Genomic DNA, 12,236 nt, shown 5'->3' on the forward strand with positions numbered 1-12,236 from the left:
ACACATCCATACATATGCAATAATACTAAGTGCAATAATCCTTTCTGTCATCGTTGTATTTTTACTCAGTTGTATATAGTATTTGTATTTGTATCCTATTTTTATCTTATTGTATATTTTTATTCTATTTTATTCTACTGTATATAGTATATTATTTTATTCTATTCTGTACAGCTGTGTACTGTATTTATTCTTATTGTATTCTAATTTTTGCGTCATAACTTTTGCACTGTCCACTTCCTGCTGTGACAAAACAAATTTCCCACGTGTGGGACTAATAAAGGTTATCTTATCTTATCTTATCTTATCTTATCTTATCTCTGGTCTTCCGTTTCATCCCTTTTCACCCCACTTCAGCACCATCTCTCCATTATAACTGTAATTTTCCAGTTTTGAATCCCGAGCCGCAGAGCCTGCTGTGCAATTCCTCTTTTCACAGGAGTCCTCTGGGACGATGAGACTCCTGTGTGTGATGCTGTGGGAGTTTCCCTGAGCACACAGAAAGGTAGAAAATTACAGCAAGCCTGGATGAACCCTCCAACCAGGATGTATTGCAGAGCTCCACACAATCACAGCTTTCTAGTATAGCTTACATTCATTACTCCTTTCTTTTTGCAGCAGCAGCAGCAGCGTGCCGTACCTGCAGCTGGCTCCTGCAGTGGTTTCGCAGCACTCTCACTCAGGTTTATTCTGCTGGATCTGATTCCAATATTTGTACACATCAGTATTCAGACACGCCTGTTTACCAACAGGTGCTTTGTATTAGACTTTCAGTTATCATTGTGGGATATTTTTCATGAATGTGATGCTAGAATTAGGGGTTGAGAGTGCTGCGCTGCATAACTGAAGATGTGCTGATTGCAGAACATAGAGAATATAATATCCTTCATACCAAAGTTTGTAGGAACAACAAAAGGACTTTACATTGATTCACTACCATCAACTTCCAGCAAGGACATGAGAGGATATTTGGAATGAACTTTGCTAAAACTAAACTTGATATTGATTCATTCAGTTTAGTGGAAAAGGTGCTGTTAATCAGTTTCAGCTGCTTTGGTGTCAATGAAAATAGCAACAGGTGCACTTCAGGGGCAACAATGAGAAACCCCCCAAAATAGGAATCGTTATACAGATCACATCCTTTCTGACCGTGCCACGAGGAGATACCTAGACCCTACAGAGGTTGCACAGGTGGTCCAATTTCTCATTGTCAGGTTTGCTGTGTCTCCCAGCGCACTCCCAAGAGCACAGAAGAGAGCTGGGCAGGGCCATAAGTCCCTAACCCATGAGCAGCACTGAGATCTGCTTGTACAGGACCTGGAGAAGCCTTGTCATGTTGCCTGTAACACTGTTTGGCATGGGGAGACTATGGAGGGCAAGATCCAGCTGCACTGGACCGGTGCAGTGGGCTTCCAACGGTGCATGACAATGCCCGAGCTCCAGACACCTCCTGGAGGATGAAGGAACTGACACCACCGCCTGGCCCACACACTGACCTAAATCCAATAGAACAACTAGGGAACATTACGTTTGACGCCGCCAGGCTGCGCCTAAGAATGCTCAGGAGCTCAGTGATGCCCTTGTCCAGATGTAGGAGGAGATCCTTCAGGACACTACTGATCATCTCATTTTGAGCATCCCCCGATGTTGTCAGGCATTAGGAATTAATTAGCACCAATCTGAGCGATGCTGTCGTCTTCCTCTCTGTTCATTCCCCTTTCACCAGCATGACACAACATCTGCTGAGATTTAGAGCCTATTATAGAAATGTATTTCCTTTTTTAAACAAAGTAAACAAAGGAGTCATTTTTGCACGTGTAAGGCGATTGTAACAACCTCAAAGTGTGCCTTTTTCTTTCTTGGCACAACTAACCTTACTTTACCCAAGAGCTTTGAGTTCTCGCAAACATTGTGCTTCCAGCTCCGCCTCTATCCTGTTTTCAAAGCAAAAGCTGCTTTTAGGCTCGATTCCAACTCATAGATGCCTCACATTACAACGAAACAGTCATTACTGTCTAGTTATTTTGTATTAACTATTTATAGAGATGAAGCATCCTATTTTTTTTTTATCTTTCTCTGGTCTCACCTCTCAGTCACACCAACCAAGCAGGAAGCTGCCTTCTCTTAAATGGATTAATGTTGTGATGGAATTGGCTGGGCTTGGTGAGGGTGTATGACTGATGGAATTAACCATCACAACGATGGGGTGAGAGGAGGTGAATGTGGGTGTTGAGCAGTGACTGATGGAATAGTCCTTTGCTAGAGGGAAAGAATAGATGCGAAAATGTGATTGATAAGGCAAACACTTGGCATCAAGGCTGAAAATAACGTAAGAGATGGAGCCACCGAGCGCTGGCTGCAGGGTCAAAGGGGAAGAGCGAAGCAAGAGGGTTTGATGTTGGGAAAAAACTGGGAAAATGTATCAAAGAGGAGAAAAGTTTGAAAACAAGAAGAGGAGAAAATGTAGAACCTTGGAGGTCATTGATGCGCTCTTATGATTTACAGAGGAAGGCCACTACAATGCTGTGATGGATATTGATGTTGTATGAGATTCACTTGGAATACACACTCGATGGGTGTGTGAAAGTCTCTTCTGCACCTTATTCCAATAGAAAACAGCACGAAGGAAATGTTCAGTAAAATGCAGACTGAGGAGAAACATTAAAGGCAAACCCGCAAATGTGTTTTTATGGTTCTGTGTAGCCAACAGCAACGCAGCAGGTAGAGCCTAATGAGGAAGAATTAAACAATCCTCCGTGTTATTTGTGTATTATTAGTATTCTTATAGATTTGCTGCAGCATTTTCCCGTCATTGCACCTCGAGGATTCCAGATTTGTGCATGCGTGTAGCGTGGCTTGAATAAAACCAACAAGCTGAATTGAACAAATAAGAAGCATTAGCTGTGACTGACAGATGAATGGTCTGCCCGTTTGTTACGACAAACATAGACCAACACAGCACGTTATCGTTTCGCTCCATGTTTGTATTTTTTCTTAACAGCTGAGACTGAGATTTTGTGTTTTAGGTACTATAAGCTTCAACGGGAATGAGATTAAGGCTTCTGCTGGGAAATCCTCCCCAGATAGCTTGCATATCACTCGACTGACTTTATTGTCCCTGTGGTGATATAATCCCAGCGCACATCGACAAACACGCGCACACTCGAACGCTCGCTTGCACTCGTGCATGCGCACCCACCCACAAACATAAACCTCCTTACTGCCCTAACCGAGCGAGCCGAAGCTGTCCCTTATCTTTCTTCTTGTTGCTTGTTTAGAATTCCGCTTGCAGACAAAGCTTGATCCTGCTCTGTTCTGTTGGGGTGTTTAAATCCGGCATCTCACACGCCTTACCTCGGGGTACACTTCGACTCAATTTCACACTTGCCAGCTGCTGAAATGTCCTAATTCAATTTAGCCTGTTTAAGAAGCAGAGGCATGCTCTCTGAGGAAAGTTTAGAGCCCTCAAAGAGGAATGGTCTTGTCAGCTTCGGTCAGTGGCCCACAGCTGCAGCTTGGTGAACAGATAGCAGATCCCTTCAGGCCTGAGGTCAAGCACTTGAATGGCCAGTCTGATTCCTCGGTCGCACTCCCAGCACTCATTGTGTGGTCGATACGTGATTTTTATGCCTGAATATGATCAAATCAAGTGTTTCTGTAGATGATGCTTGATTATAATGAAATGCTTCTCTAAACTTGAGCGTTTGCATTATGACATTTATAAAAAGTAAAAAGCTGAGTTGGAATATTTTCGTTTGTGCTTCTCAGGAAGTATCAGGAAGCCCTGAGCTTACATGAGTTTTCAGGTTATTCCACACATCTCCACCAATAATCCCCAAGCAGCTTTTACCCACCCTGGTTTTATACCCAATCAAATTAGATGTGCTTAATGCGATTGTTATTAGCTGTGCCTTTCAATAGTCTATTTTGCGAGGCTTAATTATAATGTAAGCATTTACTGATTTTGGTTCATGGGTCTTATCTGGTTTTATTTCATATTTCATTTATTTTTTCATTTCAGCTTTTTTTAAATCACTTTTATGGTCTTATGTTATTAATTGTTTTGTTTTATTTACTCACTTGTTGTAGAAATCAGCTTGTTATGAACTGAGTGGCTAAGATCTGATAAGATTTATGCCTGGAAAACAAAGGTCCAAAATTCCTCTTGATTGGTTATTAGAATTTTAATAAATTAAGAATCAAAGAGAAAGAAACACGAGGTATTTTTTTTATAATGCCCAGATATTTGCAGCAGATCGTGGCCCCTCCCGAACCTCTGCTGGAGGCTTTTTTCCTGTTAAATGGGAGTTTTTCTTCTCACTGTCGCCAAGTGTTTACTCGTGTCCAACCAACTGTTGGGGTTTTCTTTTTAACCCTTTAAGACCTACCATAGAACCAAGTCCGCCAGAGCTTATATTATATTTTTACATGCTGTGGAGCCGTTTTTGGGAGCATTTCAAGTTTATATACATCAATACAACCATTATAGCCCAAATTTTATTAATATGTCTGCATTAAGTGCATAGTAATTAAATAAATTGCAAAAAAGTGTAATAAACTACAAAAAAATTGAAAATCGTTTTTGTTTTTTTTAACATATATTTCTAGTTAGAGAAATTTAAGAGGCTTATGTCATGCTCGCGTACCGGCAGGCAAGGAGAGAAGGACCCAAAATGCAGGTTTCAGTGAGGCGAAGTAGAACTCAAAATAACCGCTTTATTAGCAGGTTGCCGGTAAACAGCGGACCAACTAAACTGGGAAAATACAAACTAACAGGCAGATACACACGGACGAGAAAACAGAGTACAGAATGAAGGTGAGTAGACATTAACGATGCGACAGAGAACAAAGGTAACACAGGGCTAATATACACACGGGAGTAATCAAGGGATGAGGCACAGGAGGGGAACACACCTGGGAGAAATCACAACTGACGAGACAGGGGAATAGTAAACCGAACACACTGACGCCAGACACGAACCTCCAAAGTAAAACAGGAAACCAGAAACAACTTACGAGGAGGCAGAAGACACTGCACTTAATCTAGAATAATCTAGTGCTTTTTATGCAGTTTTTGTAAAGCTATATGTGGAAGGAAACTGTGACCGAGGACAAGCTGATGGCATAAGATGTAAGTACAACTCCTCCGGTTTCATATGCAAAAAAAATTATTGCGCTAGCTCACGTGGTTGCAGAGCTACTGGGATTTAAAAATAGTTACGCAAAACGGAGCGTGCAGAACACCGGCTCCGACCGGCTTTAAGGGTTAATACTCCTACCCCACACTAAGAGCACCGAGTTGGTGCTGCATAAAAAAATAAAACAATATTGAAGCCTTTATGCATCAGTGCAGTCTGTGTAAATTACAGTTCAATTAAAGAAAATATATCAGCATGAACTCAAAGGAGTTCACATCATAGATTTCTTGCAGTAGCTTTTTCCTTCCATGTTTTCTACAGACAGTCTCAACTAAAAACTGATTATACACAACTTAATATTCAACAGTACAGCTCAACATATGCCATATTAACATATCCCTAGTTTCCCAGAGGGCCTTTGTTAGATCAAACATCAATTATGAAAGCTATTAAAAACCAGTACAGTCTGTAGACTTTGTTAACATTGTCTTTCAGTCACTTGGTGCGTCGAGAACTGTGAGAGCAATAAGAACTGGGAGAAGCAGGCAGACCTTGATGGACATCTGCACTCCGTTAAGAGCTTTTTTGAAGGATCATTGTAGCCTGAGGAATCTGAGGCAACTTGAATAGGAAGCGCTGAACTAAAGGTCTGATAGAACGCAATGTCACAGTGATATATACAGTATGTCCTCGTTGTTTACCTTAAGTCTTCTGTTCTTGCACATTTTTGCAGGAAAAAATAAGAAAACATTGCTTTTCACAGTTGTGTGTGAGCGCACACAACAAACAAGTCAAAGATTAAAATAATCAGTCAGAGACAGTTTGTTGAAGTCGATGCAGTTCACAAAGGTAGGTGTTATAAGGCTCAAATGATGGCGAGGAGATATTTTGGCTCAGTAAGAGGGCAACTGGATAATGACAAGTTACAAGCTAACACGTGTTTGTTTTGTAACAATCACGGAGGAAGAGGACTCAAAAACATGACACACAGGAGGCAGTAAATCCACATGGTCACGAAGGCAGGAAGCAAACAAATCGAACAATAAAACACAACTGTGATACAACTGTGGAATTTAACTTAATTCTTTAGAAGGAAAAGCTATATTACTTTATTCTCAAGTATGAAGCCAACCTAGACTTTAACCATTTAACAGGCCACTAATCTGGATTATAGCTTTCACAACAAAACTTGTTTTTAAACACATTTTTTAACAAAATAAATACAATTGTTGTTATTATTATTATTTAAAATGTAATAAAACAGAAAACTGGTTCAATATAAAAGCAGTTTGCTTATGTTGATAAATACAGGCTGGATTTGACATTAATAGATGCCACAGATGTTCAAAAGCTCTCCGAAAACGTTGGAGCATTTTTGCAAATATGTGATGTCTTGATAAATCGAGCAGATATTTGAACTTTACACAGCTACATTGTCGCCTGAAAATATCTTAAGTTTATTTTGTGACCCAGAAAAATAATATTTAGAAGTTTTTTAGCCGTGCTCCTCCGCCATTGCAGCGCTTACAAGTACACACAAGTACGCACAGGCTCCGACAACCGCGGGCCACAAATGCAATCCTCCTTTTCCCCAGACTACCCTTTCTGGGTCACAAAATAACCTTTTAAGATATTTTCAGGCGAGAATGTAGCTGTGTAATGCTCAAATATCTACTTAATGTAAACTTCCAGCTTACTTTTTCTAAGTTAAGACAACTCAAATAAATTGAGTTTATCAGCGTTTTTGCATAAAAAGTACTGGTAACTTACTTAAACTGAGTTCTAATAACAAATTGATAAAAATTGAGTTCAGCCTATTTAATATTTTTAATTAAACACAATATGAGATTTTACAGTGCATGTGGTCATACACGAAGAAGCAACCAGAGAGATACATTAAAGTCTTGACTGTAGAATGAACAAGACAATCTGGCAAGCAGATAAAGTAAACAGCTAAAGGTATGTATACACAGGTGGGACCGATTAGGGCGGGGCCTCCAGTTACAAAGGAGAGAAGACAGGAAGGAGTTTCTACTAAAACAAAACAGGAAACATGTAAAAGTTTTGAGGAGACTTTAAAATATTGACAATTTATCTTTTTGCGGTGCATTTCTACTTTTCTGTTGCTTCATCATAATGGCTCGTGCATAAAATGAGGCCGTTAACGATGCCATGATTTATGCACGAGGGCGATTCATCAGTAATTCACTTTAATAAAGATGCCGACATGCGTTCTGTTCATGCTGTGCTTGAAACTGTTAGTGAAAGTAGGAGCTACTGAGACAAAGATGTACTTATGTTCAAACAGGATGGAGGAGAAGTAACATTGTATCTTTTTATCAGCACTAAACTACTATTACACAGTAGTAGTGGCTGCTTTTATCTGCTTTGGATTTTTATTATTGCTGTGATTCATATTTTTATTTATAGGAATAAGAATAGAGCCTAAATCTAGTTCTCTATGAATACTGCACGTATGAATTCTGACACCAAATAATGACAAAATGAGCAGGATAAACATAACAGTATTTTATACACTGTATGGATTCATAGATGGCAACTTGTCTGCAATTATTGTCTGCACATCAGGAGTTATCGTTATTGGCTAAAGCACTACTTTGTACCGTCTTCAGTCAAAGTCTAACATTTGAATTTTGTCTTTCTGATGAGATAAAACATAAAAGTTGATTTAAAGAGAGAACCACCATCGGTCATGTTGCGGAAATTAACTGCATCAGTGGCCAGAAGACTGGATCAAGTCATCTTCACGGCTAAACGTTAGAAACCCAAACTCTTGCCGCACTGATGATGATTCTTTTTAAATATATATAGAAACTGCCTGTGGTTTTCTTGAGATGATGAGATAATTAAAGACTGCACCGTGAGACAAGACACAAGTTTTATCTTAAAATAAAAAATTAATTAACTCTTTGTCTCGAGATAGTGCTGAAAGAAAATTGCGAGCACGACTGTTCACGACTTCACAGAAATTAAAGTTATCATCAAATAACAAAAAAACTATAAATCTTAATTTATTTTCCTAGTCTGGTAACTTAACAAGACTTTGATTTGTTTTATATTTAGCAGTTTAACTTTTAAATCAAGCATTACATTGAATATTGTTGGATTAAATCTGTTGCCAACTCGTTGTATTCTGGTTATATTTCAGCACAGCGGTAACACATGCTTTCCCGATCCAAAACATGGAATATACATGCGTGCAGTAAGTTGCAGTAATAGCAAATGGAAATGTTGTATTTCAAGCCAACGTGAAAATAATAACAGGACATGATTTAAACAGACATTATTAACATATTTACACGTATATGCATAATAGCCTCCTAGCTTAATTGTCTCCTGGAATTAAGGACCCTGTATTTCATACTTTTTTTTTTCTCACTACCGAGTTCGTGGCTTTAAATATTCGATGTCCACCTGCTGGTAATGCAATTTCTGCATGCAGCAATGCATCTTCTGCATGCATGTCCATTTCATCTTTTGGAGAGGCAAAGCGTGAAACGTGTCTTTCTCAGGTTTTGCAGGGATACTGTATATTCCTATAAAAAAATGAACATTGCCATGAACATTGTCCTGCAGCTGTTGCATACTGTATGTCACTATTTATAGAGGAACTTCACCTCGATGAGGGTCTGGATGAACTCTGAAAATCAACAGTTAATGTGAAATGTGTACGTCCTGTACACATTTCACATTAACTGTTGATTTTAGATGGCAACAGAATTGAAAACTTTTGCTGATTTAGCAAAGTTAAAACTTTGACCGACTGCATGTAATTGCCAACTTGACCCCATTCAATCACAAACTGATAGCAGACTGACTACGTCTTTCTGCTGTTTTAACGCCATCCTGACGTACCAAAGTTGCTTTGAAGACTTCATTTAAGTGCAGGTGTTTGCAGACCTGGTCCCGGTCTCTGAAGCAACCAAGATCAGGATTGAAGGCAACATGATGGCAAGGTCACAGCACGTGGTTGCAATCATTTTTATTATGTCCTCCCTGGTGTGACTACACGTTGCTACAGACGTGATACATGTGTGTCTGTGAGAGAAATTCATATGACTGCAAAGTTTTACTTGGTTTAGAAGAAAAAGCGTGGCAGTAATCCGGTTGTTCAGTCTGACGTCACTAGCCGTGTCTGGGCCTAAACTCCGCTGCAGGTCCATATATCAAACGATCGCTATGGCATTACTGAGAGTTGAAAAACTGTCTAAAGTCTTTCATCTTTAATAAAATGATCAGCGTTCTGCTCTACCAGGTGTAACAATCGAGTTTAACATCCAGGCATCCATGAAAACGGAATTTATGACATTTAACGGAGTTAGAAGTTAGCAGGGAGTTAGCTCGCTAGCTTCTATCTAAATACAATATAGCATGTCCTGACTGCGGGGTTTTGGAAACAAATTAAAATGTACAGCTCTGTTATCACTTCCAGCATAAATGAAGACAGAAAACTAAACAGCAGTGACGTTTGTAGGGTTACTGAAGTTTGGCTAGCTGGTATATAATGATGTGCTACGTGACCGCTAGCGACACAGCTATGTTAGCATAATATAAACAAGCTAACTTTTTTTCCACTGGATAAAAGTTAACGTGAGTGTTCTCGGTGGTCAGGAACAAATGTAATCGCATGGCAGGATGCTGTAAAAGGACCAAACTTCAGCCAGGAGAACAACTGAGATAATCCATCCACAATACGAGGTTAGTCATTCATATACTGCTGCATGGGCTGGGCTGTAGTTACATCCTAAGGTTTTAAAAACTGAGCTTAAATTAATGATTAGCGGTAATAAAAGCCGAGGGAGGTCAACAGTGATCACTGACTGTTTTAGGAGCTTTTTGAGATCAAATAGAAGAAAATACAAAACATTAAACATGTTAACAACACAAAAGCCATATTAAATGCAGACTACTTTAGACCCGGAAATAGGATTCGTTGTGTCATCACTTAATAACCGGATACCCATAACATCAGGCCTGTGTTTGCAGTGAATGTGCCAGAACACTTTAATCATCCGTTAATTACACCTGTGCTTTTATATCACCACTGCCAAAACGTCTGACGTCTTAATGTGACTTTAGCCGACAATCATTGCAGGCGTCTGTGTAACTGCACAGCAAATTAATTGATTTTCATAAATATTGCAATTTACATTTTGGGTTTTAATCTGTCATAACAAGAAAAAAATGTTAATAATTGATGTTAATGAAGGTTCAGATTCATAAAATGTCACGGTGAGCATTTGTAGCACACCAGCCTTCACAATATCAGGTTCTTCTGTGAGTAGGATAAAGGCATCATTAACATATCTTTGTTTTTCAATGTTAAGATATCTGTGGGGGGGAAAAGGGGTTGTTTTAATCTCGATTCTCGACTCTGAAGATCTAATTTAAGATTTTTGCATCAAAATGTCCATAGATGGTTTTCTCTCAGTCATAAGTTGATACGTATGTCAAATGGTAACAGTTTCAAGTTTGTGTTGAATCAAAAATCAGAAAGAGTAGAAACTTAGAGTGTTATCTATTAGACTTTGAAATTCCCATGTAGCCTTCATGTTGCAGTGTGTTATTCTGTTGAGACACACTGCAACATGAAATGCAGTTCTAGTCTCACAAACATGACCGGTACTGTGTTGCGCTCTCAAGTGATGCCCTCGGCGTATGTGTAATCAGCCGTGCACAAACACACTGACTTTGTTGAAATAAGCATTTGGATTTAAATCTCGGGATGTACCGAGCTGAATCATCCCTAACCTTGGCCTCCAAGCACTGCACCACAGCAGAAATTACAGTCTTCGGCAGAGCTTACAGATGCGAGGTCAACCAACCATTCAAACGTTCACAGAATTGCCCTGCCAAAAAGACATTTGCCTAACTGGGAACCAGTGGAGTGGTCTGCTGACATTTGCTCCGTGACAGGGAGCCAAACCATCGTGTCGCTGGCTCTTGATGTCTCCCCTCACTTCCTTCATGTCCATTGTGGATCTGTCTGCCGCTTCACCCGGGAAGGCAGGTGTTGGCAGGACGAGGACGGGTCCTCAAATATTTGTGCTCTTTCAGTGAAAGCAGATGTTCTCACTGTGCAGTCACATGCATATGCACTCACACAGAAATACTACGGTAGCCCAGTGTCTGGGGAGTTTACCCCGAGCTTTGTTGTCTGTCATTTGTTATCAGCTGAAAACAGGGAGGGCAGAATATTTAGTTTGGAATGTCTTCAAATATTTTAAAGCTCAATGTTGTGTTTCGATGTTTGATTCAACACTTAAAGTGTAGAACTGGCTCAGCTGGACTGAAATAATTGGAGATTTGCATAAAAAAACACATTTTCTCTCATTTTTAGTGCACAGCTTCAAAGGTGGGTTTCATGTCAGCTGCCCGTATCACTTGCACTTTTATTTGCAAAAAGCAGAAATTCTTTTTTAACCCTATGATGCCCTTTGTATCATATTTGCTACATGCGTTTCTGAGACCTCTATCTTATCAACATGATCAATACTTGCCATAATTTCAAACTGTTATGGACAAAACTCTCTTTTTTTTAGTCTAAAATTAACATTGCTGTTAACAAAAAGTTGCCAAAGATGGCCGATGTATCAAATGCAATACAACAAAATCTAATAAAAATACATCATACACAACATGATATAGCAAAAAACCTTTGTGGATTTTGTTATAAGGGTTAATTACAGAAGGGTTACGGGGTTAGGGTCAGGCATTTAGAAGTTTTTAAAACTTGCACGGTCCTAGGGATCGGCTCCTCATTCCCACCGGTTCTTCTTCATCCTTCTGCCACCATTCTCCTCTTCTTCGTTGTTGTTTCTTATGAATGCCATTCTTACGTATTGCTGGTATTGTCCATCACCCCAGTTGTATCATATAACACCTGCTGTGATCTCTCATCAAAGTATGGTACAATAAACAGTCAAATCTCACCCACTTATATTTTACCTTTATTTTTCTATATGCTCCTCGTAAAACAGGATTCTGACTTTAATCTCAGAATTCTGGAAAAGAAGAAACAAAGACGTGCCCACTTGTTTTCCCCGGTGGTCCAAGTCCTCTTCCATCTGAATGAAC

General features: G+C 39.5%; 1 pseudogene; it reads right to left on the bottom strand.

Moving 5' to 3' along the window:
- Positions 1–333: 333 nt before the first annotated feature.
- Positions 334–12,236, bottom strand: part of LOC146627535 (E3 SUMO-protein ligase KIAA1586-like) — a 55,852-nt pseudogene continuing 43,949 nt past the window's right edge.

This window comes from Diplotaxodon limnothrissa, linkage group LG7 (assembly GCF_057381915.1).
Source record: "Diplotaxodon limnothrissa isolate DT_005_m linkage group LG7, D_limnothrissa_male_GT1.1, whole genome shotgun sequence".
In the NCBI taxonomy this organism is placed as follows: Eukaryota; Metazoa; Chordata; class Actinopteri; order Cichliformes; family Cichlidae; genus Diplotaxodon; species Diplotaxodon limnothrissa.